Here is a 13,736-nt window from a genome sequence, read left to right on the forward strand (position 1 = left end):
CTATGCTAGGGTTTGGATCTCCGCCACCTTCGAGCTAGTTCAGTCTCATTCTCTGAGTCACGTAAGTTACTCCTCAACTCATATTAGTTCTTCTCCAATTACACTTTCGTAATCCCAGTTAGGGTTTCGTGGTAACCTTGTTTCTGTTCTGTTCCACCGTTTGTTTTCAGCTATTTGGTTTGTCTGTAGGACTGTGGTGCTCGTTGTTCCGTATCGAAGTTTCTACTAGCTCTTTACAAGTAAGGGAAGCTAGGGTTATGAGTTGTAGTCTATTTTGTCCTGTTTTGGAATCTACTTGGGGTTTGTATAGACTATACATTGCTGTGAATATATGAGATGCCTTGTGTTGTTATTTGGATATGAAAAAGTGGCTGTTGCAAGGAGAACAGTGGCGAGATCTGATACTCTCGCCCAAGCGAGCCTGTCTCACCTAAGCGCGACTTGTAGAAGCAGGCTAGGTTCACACTCGGACTCTCGCTCAGGCGAGAGACGCTCGCCTAAGCGAGAACGCGTGAGAGCCTTGGTATGTTGCTCCAGTCTTAGCCCAGGCGAGGAACCTCACCTTTAGGTGAGGAGTGGCCTCGCTCAAGCGAGGAGGGCTCGCCTAAGCGAGCGTTCGCAAAATCTCCCATGGCCTCTGTCGCTATCTCGCCTAAGCAAGAGTCTACAGCTTAAGCGAGAGCACCCCTCTCGCCAGAGCGAGGGCTTTTGGCTTGAGCGAGATGTGCTGCAGGTCACACTATTTTTCCTCACATGGTTTTTATTGGTTGTTTGATTGGTTGGTTTGCTTTATTTAAAGTATGAGGCATGTGATTATGCATGAAATATCTGAGGGTATGAATTTATTGGGTGCGTTGGTATGATCTTGGCATGTGAAACAAATGGGATGGTTGGTTATTAATGTGACATGGTTATGGCATGGTGAAGGATTATATATTGGTTATTGGAAACATGAGTTGTATGTGGTTAGGGCGTAATTCCATGAGCCTCTAGGTGAGACCTCATGGTGGTGCCTCAATGGTCAGGACGTAATTTCATGACCCCTGTTAGTGGGAATTCATGGTGGTGCCCCATCTATATAATTTAGTAAGGATTCAAGGTAAGGTTGCATCCTGACGCTCTAAGGAGCCAATTAGTCTCACATAGAGCAGACTGACTCCTGTGGTGAGAGTAGGAGGAGGTCTGAAACCCATTAAGGGCTAACCTTGTGTAGGGGGTTGAGACATTGTAACACTTAGCTCGGGGGTGCGCAGCTTGGTAGAGCAGGGAAATCCACCACAAGTGCAAGCATTCGCTGAATCCAACTAAATTATATGTATCCGGATGAGTCGTGTTTGAGTCTTAGTGTATTGTTTGCAAGTCTTAACATGATGGGTTGACATATGTATCTTGAACTATGAAATTGTATGTAACTGCATGATAAACTTTTTTTTTGCTCTAGCTTACCCTTATGTTATTTGTTGTATGTCTTGTATGTGTGGTTCTCTCTGTTGTGATGAACATCAATTTATTGATGTGAACAGATGCGAGGAACACCCGTGGTCAACAGGGAGGTGATGGTTCCGCTGCGTAGTCGACCTGGGCTGGACTCTACTATTTTGGACCTTCTCGTAGGGCTATGGCCCATGTACCATTTTGTCCTTTAGTACTCTAATAACTAATGTCAAGTTCTTGTATCTTGTTTGTATCTGGCATTGTGGTGTGCCTTGGTTTCTTTTAGCATTTCTGGATATTGTAAGGAGTAGTGTTAAACTTCAGGACTGCGCTACTATATTATTATGTGTGACATTTTCATTAATTAACGTTATTAATTAAATTGGGTGTTACAGGAGTAATTGGTCTTGGTTGTAAAACAAAAAAGAAAAAAACTTAAAATTGGAGAAATATACACAACTTATTTTATTATATTTGTCAAACAAAAATTTATAAAATTGAAACTAGTAAAGTAATAATAATAATAATACATAAATATATTAATATATTTATGTAAGGTATTATTAAAAAAAATTATTTTATTAAAATGTGAAATATAAAATATATCAACATATTTAAAATTTAAAGTTGGATAAAGTTATATTTAAAAATATATAAAGACTAAAATAACAATGTTAGACCTTTAACAATAATTATATACTTTTAAAAAATTATCATAAAAATATTTTGTGGAGTTTCTTGCTAAAATATTATTAGAAAAAAACATACTTACAAATTCAATTTAAAAACACACTTAAATTACCGATTTTAACTTGGTCATTTTATATCTAATAAATTTTTGGATATTTTTCGTTTTCTATTATTTTGTTTTTCTGTTTTCTCCTTCAGCCTACGTTGATCCTTACTGACTTGTCTTGGTGTCATAAACTTCTACTTCTTCTGATGTCTCTCATGCCTCAAATAAAGGGAACATTCATCAAGATGGAGTGTTTTAAAATGAAGTCATGCCCATCCCAAAAGAAGATGACAAGAGTCCATGGGAGCAATATCACATAATACTTCTTTCACACATTGTCATGCACTGAATTTGATCCATGCTTGATCCAGATGAAAGGTTGCTGGTAACTGGAGTTTCTCCACCAAACTTTGGTTCACAACATTGTTTTCGCTTCCGTAATCGAATGCAACTAAACATGGATGGCCTTCGGTTAAACACTTTGTATAATAAACTTCCTTTCCTATTCCAAATCCAGATGGTCAGGCTGTGAATACCAAATGGTGTGAATGCACAGCGTTCGATTCGTTTGACTGATTTATCATTGTTGGAATGCTAACAAGCAAGAAATTTGATAAATTATTTAAAACGAGAAAATGGAAACATAAAAGAAGATGGAACGGAAATTGATAGACATAACACTTCCAAGAATGGAAGATAGGCCTAAGAGTTGAAACACACAAAGGGATAAAGGACCTTTGATTAAACTCATGGTTTCTTGAATCACTGAAGAACTTAGGAGAATCACTCTCACTAAGATAGATGAGATAAAACTCGTTTATTTAAAGGAAAAATATCCAAATGTAAAACTAACTTTCTCTCTATTAAAACAAACGAGCTCCCTCTTGCAAAAGGAGCATTTTTTTGTGCTAATTAGTTTCAAAAGCATTCTCAAATATTTGTTGAAAGTAAAAAAAGTGTTTAACCTTTCTTTTACCGAAACATATGCCAATAATTGGTTTAGAGTTTGAGAATTTTTAAAAAACAATTTTGAAATTAGGATTAGGTTCAAGTCAACAAATTGAATTTTATTAATAATTTAAATTTGATTACATGGAAAACAATTTCGTAAGAATATAGTCTTGAATATTTAATCACAAAATTATGTTTGTTCATAGCATTTTGGAGTTAAATTCCTTCAAAGATAAGTTTGTTCACAATAAAAATAATTGCTGATAATTCCATTTTATAGTCACATATGGTATGTGACTCTATTTCCCATCACTTTCACAAACCCAATGTATCCTTGTACATTAAAATCAATAATATGTCATATAAATTGTGCACCAAACTTAATGAGTACCAAAAATCTTTGTTTTGGCTCAACTTCAAGGAGAAATCCAAGGTATGTTGAAGAAGCTAAACTATGATACAGGCTTAATGCTGCTTTGTAGCAAAAGATGGCAATAAAGATTGGCTGCTTCAGAATAAGGAGAGTGAATCAAGGCTACCTAGTAACAATCAAATTAATTACTTAGATCACATATTGCACTGAAGGTACGGTAGCAAAAGAAACCCTAAACTCTTCAGCTAACAAAATTTTACCATTTTCTTCATACTTGCCCTTTCGTTTGCAAGCACTTACGACCTCTCCACATAGTCAAATGTTGTGTTTTGTTTTCTTATATTCTTCTTATTCACATCCTTTTCGCCTATAAGCATTTGAAGCACAATGAACATTGAGGGTCATAGCTGAGGATAATCCTGCATGCAAAGGAAGAGCAATCTTAAAAAATCTGATGGCCTCCTTAACATTGAAGTCTCCATTTAGAGAAGCATCCACCAACTTTTCTGTCTCTCCAGCCTCATACAAATTCCAAGCCTCTAAGACACTTTCACTTTTGAGTTTCCATCCACTTAATGGTGATGAACATTAATATTCTATTAGTACCACTAACCCCAATTCCATTTTCAATTCAAATTCAAAGATATGTGAGAGAAGGATCCATATTTTCATAAAGGAAGGTGTTAGTGCTTTCCCTTATGAGAAGATTGTGTTCTTCAACAGACAAATGTCCTATTCGGTTAAGCCTCCCACTAACAATTTCTAATAATAGAGCTCCAAAGCTATAAACGTCTGATTTTGTTGTCACTTTATTTCGGACTCCACGTTCTGGTGCCACATAACCACTACAAAATCAAATTAGAAGAACTAATAAACCTGAAAATTCTGAAATTTCACAACATGAGCTAATTGAAAACAAAATGGGTGGGATAAGCTTTGCAAGCCCAAAATGTGAAATTTTTTGCCGCAGATCTTTGCTAAGTAGTACTTTTAGTTGCTTGTATCTTTCTATGGATAAAGTGGGGCTAAGCCTCTTCATGAAGGAACACAAGGCCCCTTGCAACACCTACACAAATGTTTCTTCTTGTGGGCCAACTAAATTGGATGTTACTGTGGCCTGCACCTGTAAACTCAAATGGATTAGTTCATAATTAAGATAGTTGTTTTAACAATTCATTCTCTTAACACATGACATGAACTCAATTACCATTAAGTGTTTGTGCTAGGCTCTTACTCTCGAGATAGCCATATACCAAAATTTTGTGGTCGTCTTCCACACAACATCCATGCAACTTAATTAGATTCTCATGCTCTATACTAGAGATCACCTCGATTTCTTTCAAATATTCCCGGACTCCTAGTGTATATGATGCAGGTAATAAAACCTTTATAGCTACCAGAGAACCATTTCTCAACTTTACCTGAACCATGGAGAAATTTATCAGTAACATTTTTCTTATTTAAATTCATGATAAACTTCTACATAAGTACTTATAGAAGATGAAAGCATGAAAAAAATGCATTGAGTTTCTCCATAAGTTATAGAAGTTAAGTGCATAAGTTTATTAGTTGCCTTAGTGGGTCTAAGAAATCTTCATAAATTCTTGATTGATACTATACTACTGTAATTACCTTAAAGACGGCTCCAAAACCTCCCTGCCCTAAGAAGTTTAGACGACTAAAATCTTTAATGGCACTTCGCAATTCCTTATATATGTAGATATTGACATTCTGGAATTTTGAAACATGTAGCATATATATATATATATATATATATATATATATATATATATATATATATATATATATATTGTAACTTGATTAAAACACATAACATTTTGATCATATCAATTTTTTGTATAATCATATTGTAAAACCAAAGAATACAAAAAATTGGTGTCATGCTTATGAGTATAAGCATACAATCCTAGACTACCGTAAGAGTCACACCTACCCAAACCCTTTTCAAAAATGAAGTTTGAACTAATAAAAGAAATGGGTAACTATAAAACTGGATTATTATGTTTTTGTGGTTTATGGAAACACCAACGAGGACCAAATCTTGGAATAGTTCAATGGAATAAATATATTAAAGTATACCTAAATCAATTATGGTCAGCTGATTGTACTAGGAAGATCCTTTCTTTCTGAAAAGATTGAAGAAAGTAGTCATCATAGTAATCCTCCTGCTTCTGATAACATGCAATTAAAGAAATACCATTTTCATATAAACACTCCTATATATCAAAGAATGATGAACAACATTCAACCCTAAAAACGTAATATTGAATATTACTTATTCAAATGAAGCATTACACAAACTTGTTGATAAATATTCACATATTCTTAATCAGATTTTGGGTTTCTCGGTTGTCCCCAACTTGACTTCGACCTGCTATACTCTTTTTGCGTGTACTAAAAAACCCCAACACTGATACATATGCTTTTGTTGATGATTCTTCTACATTGGCATTTCACCGTGATGACCGTACTCACCCTCGCAAACAAGGAAAAAGGCGTCCTAAGTGTGAACATTGTGGTAAGCTAGGTCAGAATATTGACAAGAAGAAATCTATATGGAGCAACCTCCTAGGTTTGTTGCTCAAGGGGAGTCTTTTGGGATGGTATGTCATCTTCACAAATCCCTATATGGCCTAAAACAATCTCCTAGGGTCTGATTTGGAAAGTTTAGCAATGTTGTTCAACAATTTGGTATGACTCGGTGTGAAGCAGATCATTCTGTCTTTTATCAACACTCGAGTGCTGGATGTGTTTACTTGATAGTATATGTTAATGATATCGTTCTTACAAGGAGTAACAACCATGGCATCTCTCAATTGAAACAACATCTCTGTCACCATTTTCAGACCAAAGATCTTGAAAAACTCATATATTTCTTGGGTATTGAGGTGGCACAGTCCAATAATGGTATTGTTATATCTCAGAGGAAGTATGCCATGGATATGTTGGAGGAGACTGGGTTGGTGAGTTCAAAGTCTGTTGATACACCCATGGATCCCAATACTAAACTTCTACCAAATCAGGGGGAGCCTATATCTGATCCTAAGCAATATAGAAGCTTGGTTGGGAAATTGAATTGTCTAATAGTTACTCGTCCTGACATTTCCTTTGTAGCCAATGTGGTAAGTCAATTTCTTAATTCCCCATGTGAAGATCATTGGAATGCAATCATTTGTATCCTCAACTATATTAAAGGATCTCTTGGAAAAGGATTTTTATATGGTTCTAATAATCATACAAGATTTGTTTGTTATTCAGATGCTGATTAGACAGGATCTCCTTCTAATAGAAGATCTACATTTGAGTATCGTGTCTCAATTGATGGTAATTTGATCTCATGGAAAAGTAAGAAACAGAGTGTTATGGCAAGATCCAGTGTAGAAGTAGAATATAGAGTTATGGCCTCAACTTCTTGTACACTTGTTTGGCTTAAGCAATTGCTTATAGAATTACAATTTGCAGATGTCACTCAAATGACACTTGTGTGTGACAATCAGGTTGCTCTTCATATTAGCTATAATCCTGTCTTTCATGAGAGGATCATACACATTGAGATTGATTGTCATTTCATTCGGGAAAAGATCATGTCTGGAGACATCAAAACTGAGTTTGTTAACTCAAGTGATCAATTAGCAGATATTTTTACTAAGTCTTTACGGGGGCCTAGAATTGATATTATTTGTAACAAGATTGGCACATACGATTTGTATGCTCCAACTTGAGGGGGAGTGTTAGATATTGTTTAGATATTGTTTGATATTATTAAGATATTGTTAGATATTGTTAATCACAATATCAAACAATATCTTCCATTTACTCTATTTATTTTCTGTTACTTTTTTTAATTGTACATCTCTTTATTATAAATAGATTACCCTACGTGTGGTTTATATACAAGGGAGATTAATCTCAAACTCTATTTTCTTTATTCACAACAATATTTTTGTGTAAAATGTTCTTTATTAACTACAAAAGTTAATGAAATATATTTTAGCCGAAATAAATTATATAAGAATTATCTTCTTATAAATTTAAGTAGAAATTTTATTTAGGATTAAGTGGTATCACAAATACATTCATGTGCTACATTACACTCTTAGGATGACAGAAAAACGAAGAGGAGCTTCGGGAACGAATCACTGTTTTATGTTTTCACTGAGTCGGTAAGAACAAACGAGTGAACGAGTCGAAAAGCAAGTAACTACACTGCATGGTGTAAGACCTGAGAAAAAATTAGAATAAAGGTAAACACATAGAAAAATTAATGGTTTGATTAAGTTTGTGGATTTATTTTAATTTAATTATTTTATTTAATTTGTGAGTTAAGATGTTGTTTATTTAATTTAAGTATTTAATCTAATTATGATTTGTTGAACACGAGTGCTTATAGACTTATAAGCTCGCAAAATATTCACGGATAAGCATATAGCTTAATGGTTATGGTGTATGCTACATGTGTAAAGTCACTAGTTTGAACCTGGTTGATGGAAAATATTGGTTGTTATTCCTTTGCATCTTCCTTTAGATTAAGTTTGGTGACTGTGTAGTGCTTAATTTTTTTCTTTCCATTTATAACATATATATATATATATATATATATATATATATGTGTGTGTGTGTGTGTGTGTGTGTGTGTATGTGTGTGTGTGGTTGTTGAGATTGTCACGCAGATTACTATCTTTTATCTTTCCTATATTTTTGAATTATTATATATAAATAATACAGTGGTTAAGAAAAAAAATAATAAAATTTTAATTATAGAATGTTAACAAAAAAGATTAGGATGAAAAGAATTATAGATTAAAAGGTAGGGTTTTAAGGGAAGAGATAGAATAGTTTAGGGTTTAGGGGTTAGAAAGGGAGGAAAGAAAGTGGCAAGGCAAGGAACCGTGAAGGTGAGGCTGCGGGAGCGACGTAAATTTTGAAGGGCCTTCTACACAAGGTAGGGGAAGCCAACCTTGCTTTCTTCTCTTGTTTTTCTTATTGTTTGTTTGATGGATGAAACGGTAAAAACATGCATGTGTAAGGGAAACTAGAAATCCTTCATTTTTTTGAAATAAAGTGTACTTATTTTTGTTCTGGAATGTGTTGAGTATGTTTGATTGATGATTGCATTGAATGGGGATGAATTTCATGTTTGGGTATCTATGGGTTAGAGAATTTTAGGCAGTTTAAAATACAATTGGAATAAGAGATATTGATCGTTGTAATTGTTCAGTTTTGTATCATCTATAAACCACTTTGAAATGAGTTTGAGAAGATAAAAGTATAAGATACCAAATTGTGCAGTGGAACAAGTCAAAATTTCACAACAAAGAAGCATATGGTGTGGCGCTACCCATTTGACTACACTACATACCTTTTGTAAAATGAAGGTTCCTACTTCGTTAACCGTTGGATCGAGCTGAAATTTTAACAACTGATCCTTAACGCATAGTTCTTTACTTTAACTGGTCGGATCTTGAATCGGAGCTCTATAGTAAGAGCAGTTTTTATCGCAAGGTCCTTGTAGTTTGGTTGTTAACAACATTGACCTTTGTTGCTTGTTTGGTGCATAATTTTCTCTATAGTTATTCAATTAAGTTTGTTATTGTTGCATTTGATTCTTGATTCAATCATCTTTAATTTGAATATAAATATTTTTTTTTATTTTTACACAAGTTGCAGTTTTATTTCTAAAATCCCAAATCGTTTGCATAATGTGTTGTTAAGTTGGACTGGATAAAAATTATAAGAATTAGTTATTTTCCAAGAGAGAGATGTAAGTGAGAATGTTGAGGCATGAAGGTGTGAAAGGTGGTGATTCACAGTGGGAGAGTGACATGAATAAATGGGTTATGTGATTGGTGGTTTTTCTTGGTTTGTATGGGTTGCATGGTGTCAACACCTAATTTCGCCCGGATAACAATGATAAAAATAACAAAAAAATTAATTAATTAAAGTTTAATTGAGAAGAATAAATAAATAAATAAATAATAAAAGAAAAGAAAAGAATATGTTTTGGTTTGAGAAAAAAATAAATATCTATGTTTATTTTATTTTATTTTATTTTTAATTTAGTTTAGTTTAGTTTTATTTATTTATTTGGGCTTATTATTTTATTTTCCTTTCTATTATTACAACTCCATTTTTATTTTACGTCTCTCATTCTAGTTTAATAAAAAAAGAAAAAAAACAACGAAACAACAAAATCAAAAAAACAAAAAAAAAGTAAAAAAAAAAAAAGAAAAGAAAAAAGGGAAAGAAAGAGAACGTAAGGTCTCTCTGTTATCAGACCCATGCCTGCTATGCTATCATGGTTTTGTATTGGGAATGACATATAGCCATGTCATGATGGCAGAAGGAGCAGGAAGCAACATCTGCTCTCAGCCTTATCCCAAATTTTGAGATTGGAAGGTGCAGATAGTTACATAATAAAAAGGGGAGATTCATATGCTGAGGGGGTTGGAATAGATTGCATTGTAGAGCGTAAGAACAACAGAGGGGAGCTATTTGATCAGGGAACTTTCGTTTGACAATAGGGGCTGCAAGAGGTAAGTTTTCCATCTGAATACTTGAGTGTTTGAGATGAAACTGATGTTGTTGTGTTGTGCTTGAGAATGAATAAAATGTAGTTGTGTATATTGAATTTTGCGTGTCATTTATTTGGCTCATTGAATCTACATACATTACTACATTATCATTGTTTGAATCCTCCGTTATCACCCTCGATTGAACCCTTCGACCCTCACCATCACCATACTACCAAACCAGAATCCAAACACACAGAACACCATAAACAGTTATGTTTTATGGAACACACCTACACGTAGCTGCCATTTTCGTTCTCGGTTTTTCTCCACTCCACTCACCCAAAACAGCCCACCCCATACGATCACATACGAGCATCATCACCTTCGCCTGCACATTTCGCCTGCACAAATACACATAAACACCAAATTTCGCCGGCGATTCGGAGCTTTAAACGGAAGACGTACTAACGGCAGCGACCTTGGGTGTCGCACAGAGGCTGTTCGAGATGATATGCGAAGAGAAAGCAAAGGCCGAGCATTCCTGGGTTCTCGACGACGGCGCCCCTAAGAACAGGATGTCGCCGGTGATGTCTCCGACGGCAGTGATGCGATGCAGTGGCCACGGGTATGGCAGTTCTTGGCTTCTGAGTGAGGAGCAGACGCACTCTAGCGGCTCCTAGGGCGGGCGTCGATCTCGCGAGAGAGAAGGAGAGAAAGGTTGGCTTTCGGCGTCGACGGTGACGACTCCGGTGGTGAACGACGTTGCCGGCGACGACTTTGGCTGACAGAATGGAGATCGCGTGGCTGACGGAGATCGCGTGAGAGGGGAGTGAAGGGTGACAACATCGCCGGTGAAGCCTCCGGGGAGGTCGTTGGTGGCGGCTAAAAGGCAGAAGCATGTCCAAGCCTGGAGTTGTGTTGGTGGTGTCGAGAAGTAGAGATGCTAGAGGGGAAGAAGCTTTAGCTTCTGTTAGGGCTTTCTGAAAAAGAAAAAGGGGCTGCAAGCCTTGAACTCTATTACCACGCGTATCCCCTTTTTACCTCATCCACCCCCCATATGTTATGTTGTGTTTCCTTCTTTCTTTTCTTCGTGTACACCCTGTTTTTAATCCCTACACCTCCATTTTGTATTTGCTTAGCACACCCCTTTATTTACGCATGCACCCCACCTGTTACTCCATACACCTCCCACATGTGATACTCATGCGCCCTAATATCTTTTTCTAGTGTTTTTGGGCTTGTTGTATTTACTTTGTGCACCCCCACTGATCACCCATGTATCCCATATTTTGTTTTCCACTTTTATCCTCCTTAATTAAATTTCATCTTTTTAATTATTTATTTATTATTATTTTTTTAAAATAATATTTAAAAATTATAAAAATTACAAATATAGAAAAAAAATAAAAAATGATCTCTTTCATTTTATTGTGTCTGTCCGGTCGCTCGCACCGTGTGACACTTATTTCCTAAAATTACCAAAAATAGTTTTCTTTCTTTTTTAGTGTCTGTTCGACCGCTCGCGTCGTATGACACATATTTTCAACTAATTCAAAAATACCAAAAAATAAAAAATTTTCAAAATATAAAAATATCAATATTTTCAAACAAAAAATGTCGTTTTTAAGATCTACGTGATCCTTGATTCTCCACCGTGAGATACGTAGGAGCAAGGCCAATCCTTATTAGGTTCACCTCTAAAAAAAATCAAATCTTTTTCTCAATTGTTTTTCAAATATCTTTTAAAGAACTATGTAACCCTGATTTCTCATCCTTAATGAGAATACGTAGGACCAAGGTCAATCCTTGTCGGGCCCAAAAAATTTAAAAAATATTTTTGTTTCTTTTTAGCATTTTTTTTGTCTTATTATTTCTTTTGAGGGAAAATTAACATTTTGAAAACCACATCGAATTTGCATTTTTAATTAAAGGTACCGCCCTTGGGCGGGCACGTAGGGTGCTAACACCTTTTCTATGCGTAACCGACTCCCAAACCCAAAACTTTGGTTTTTCGCAGACTTTCTTTATTTATGGTTTTCCATAGCTTTCCAAAAATAATTGTGGTGGCAACTCCCAATATCTTTTTAAACCCCTCTTTTTTGGTTCGCCTTCCCGTCGCGATTCCGATTGCGACACATGGTATGGAGTTTAAGTGGTGATTTGAGGATATTTAATTGAGTGTGATGTTATGTCTGTGTTTGAATGAATGTCATTCGTTGAGTTCATTGCTTGAATGTATTGTTTGATAAGTTGATGGATTTTTGTTATGGAACTTTATTTCCCATGCATGATATGATGGTGTGTATTTGGTTGGCAATATGTAATCCTCATGTGTTGCATGTTGAGAGTGTTTTACCTTGTTGAGAACTCTTAGTGGAATTAAGTGTTGTGTGAGGTTTTCCATACCTAGGAACCTAGTGAAGACTCTTTCGCCTGTGTGAAGCAGTGGAAAAGGGTCCTTTTCTCCTATGTGAAGCAGCGATAGAGGATTGGTTCGAGTGTTGTACCCTCTCGCTTGTGTGAAGCAGTGGAGAGGAGAAAAATGTTTCACTTTATTTCGGCTCGTTGCGAGTATAGTGCCCAATGTGCGATGGATCGACATTTTTACTCATAAGTCCTTGAGGAATAAGGGAGACAGTCTGGCTATGATAGTGGGACACATCGAACCATCTATTTTAGGAAACTAGATGTTGTTCTGGGGTGAGAGGCGGCGAAAAACCAAAGCTTGATTATGATTATTGTGTTTGAAGATTTTTTATGAATGTGATGCTATGTTTGGTTTAGTATGATTGTTTGGATTTGGGGTTTGTGTGTTCAAACCAAGGATGGATTGTGATCATAATGTTTCTGTGTTACTTAAATGTGATGTTGAGTATTATTGGACATGTATTATTTATGAATTGCTTTTATGAATATCATTGTTTATGGTTAGCTTACCCCTATTGTTTGTTTGTGTATGTGCGATGATCGTATAACGTGTGTGTTATACGGGAGCAAATGATATTGCAGATAATCTTGGCATGGAGTAGATTGACGAGAGGCTGGGGTGGACTAGGGAGTTTTTATAAGTTATTTAGTTGTTTTAAATCAGATACTAAAAATTATGTATTTTTTTTTGTTCGCAAGTGTTATTTGAATTTTTAGACACAGTGATGTTTTGAACTATGTAATTTAAATCAAATTAAAAGTTTTTTTATTAGTACATTTTCAATGATAATTTTTTTTTCGGCAAGCGCGTTCACTTTCTAGCTTCCATGACATCTCAAAATTGGGGTGTTACACACCTTTGGAAGCTTTGGTCGCTCAAATCCAAGGGCTATCAAGCACTTCTAGAGATGTAAATCGCCTCCACAGTATTTTGAAACAACCTGATGACTCGCTCTGATCCAAGTCAACTTGCTTCCCCCCACTTCTCTTTCAACTCGACCCTTCCATTCATAACCCTCAATTTTCTCTACATCTTGTACATCCCAAAAAAGATTAATTATAAGCATTATTTGTTGATGCCATAAACCTTAGTTCTTGAACCCTTGAATATTGTTGCGAGATTACACAAATTGTTATTTTGATTCTTTTGTGATTGCAGAGATGCCTACATGACTAGTGTAACATCCCGGTTGAATATTACGAATTCAAATAAATAAAATAGAAATAATAATTAAACATCATTTATTATACTGCCTTTTCCCAAACGCAGGAAAATTAAAAC

At 35.4% G+C, this 13,736-nt stretch overlaps 1 pseudogene; it reads right to left on the minus strand.

Moving 5' to 3' along the window:
- Positions 1 to 4,131: 4,131 nt before the first annotated feature.
- Positions 4,132 to 5,249, minus strand: LOC114170176 (annotated as a pseudogene).
- Between the last annotated feature and the right edge of the window lie 8,487 nt (positions 5,250 to 13,736).

The sequence above is a fragment of the Vigna unguiculata genome, chromosome 11, assembly GCF_004118075.2.
Source record: "Vigna unguiculata cultivar IT97K-499-35 chromosome 11, ASM411807v1, whole genome shotgun sequence".
Taxonomy (NCBI): Eukaryota; Viridiplantae; Streptophyta; class Magnoliopsida; order Fabales; family Fabaceae; genus Vigna; species Vigna unguiculata.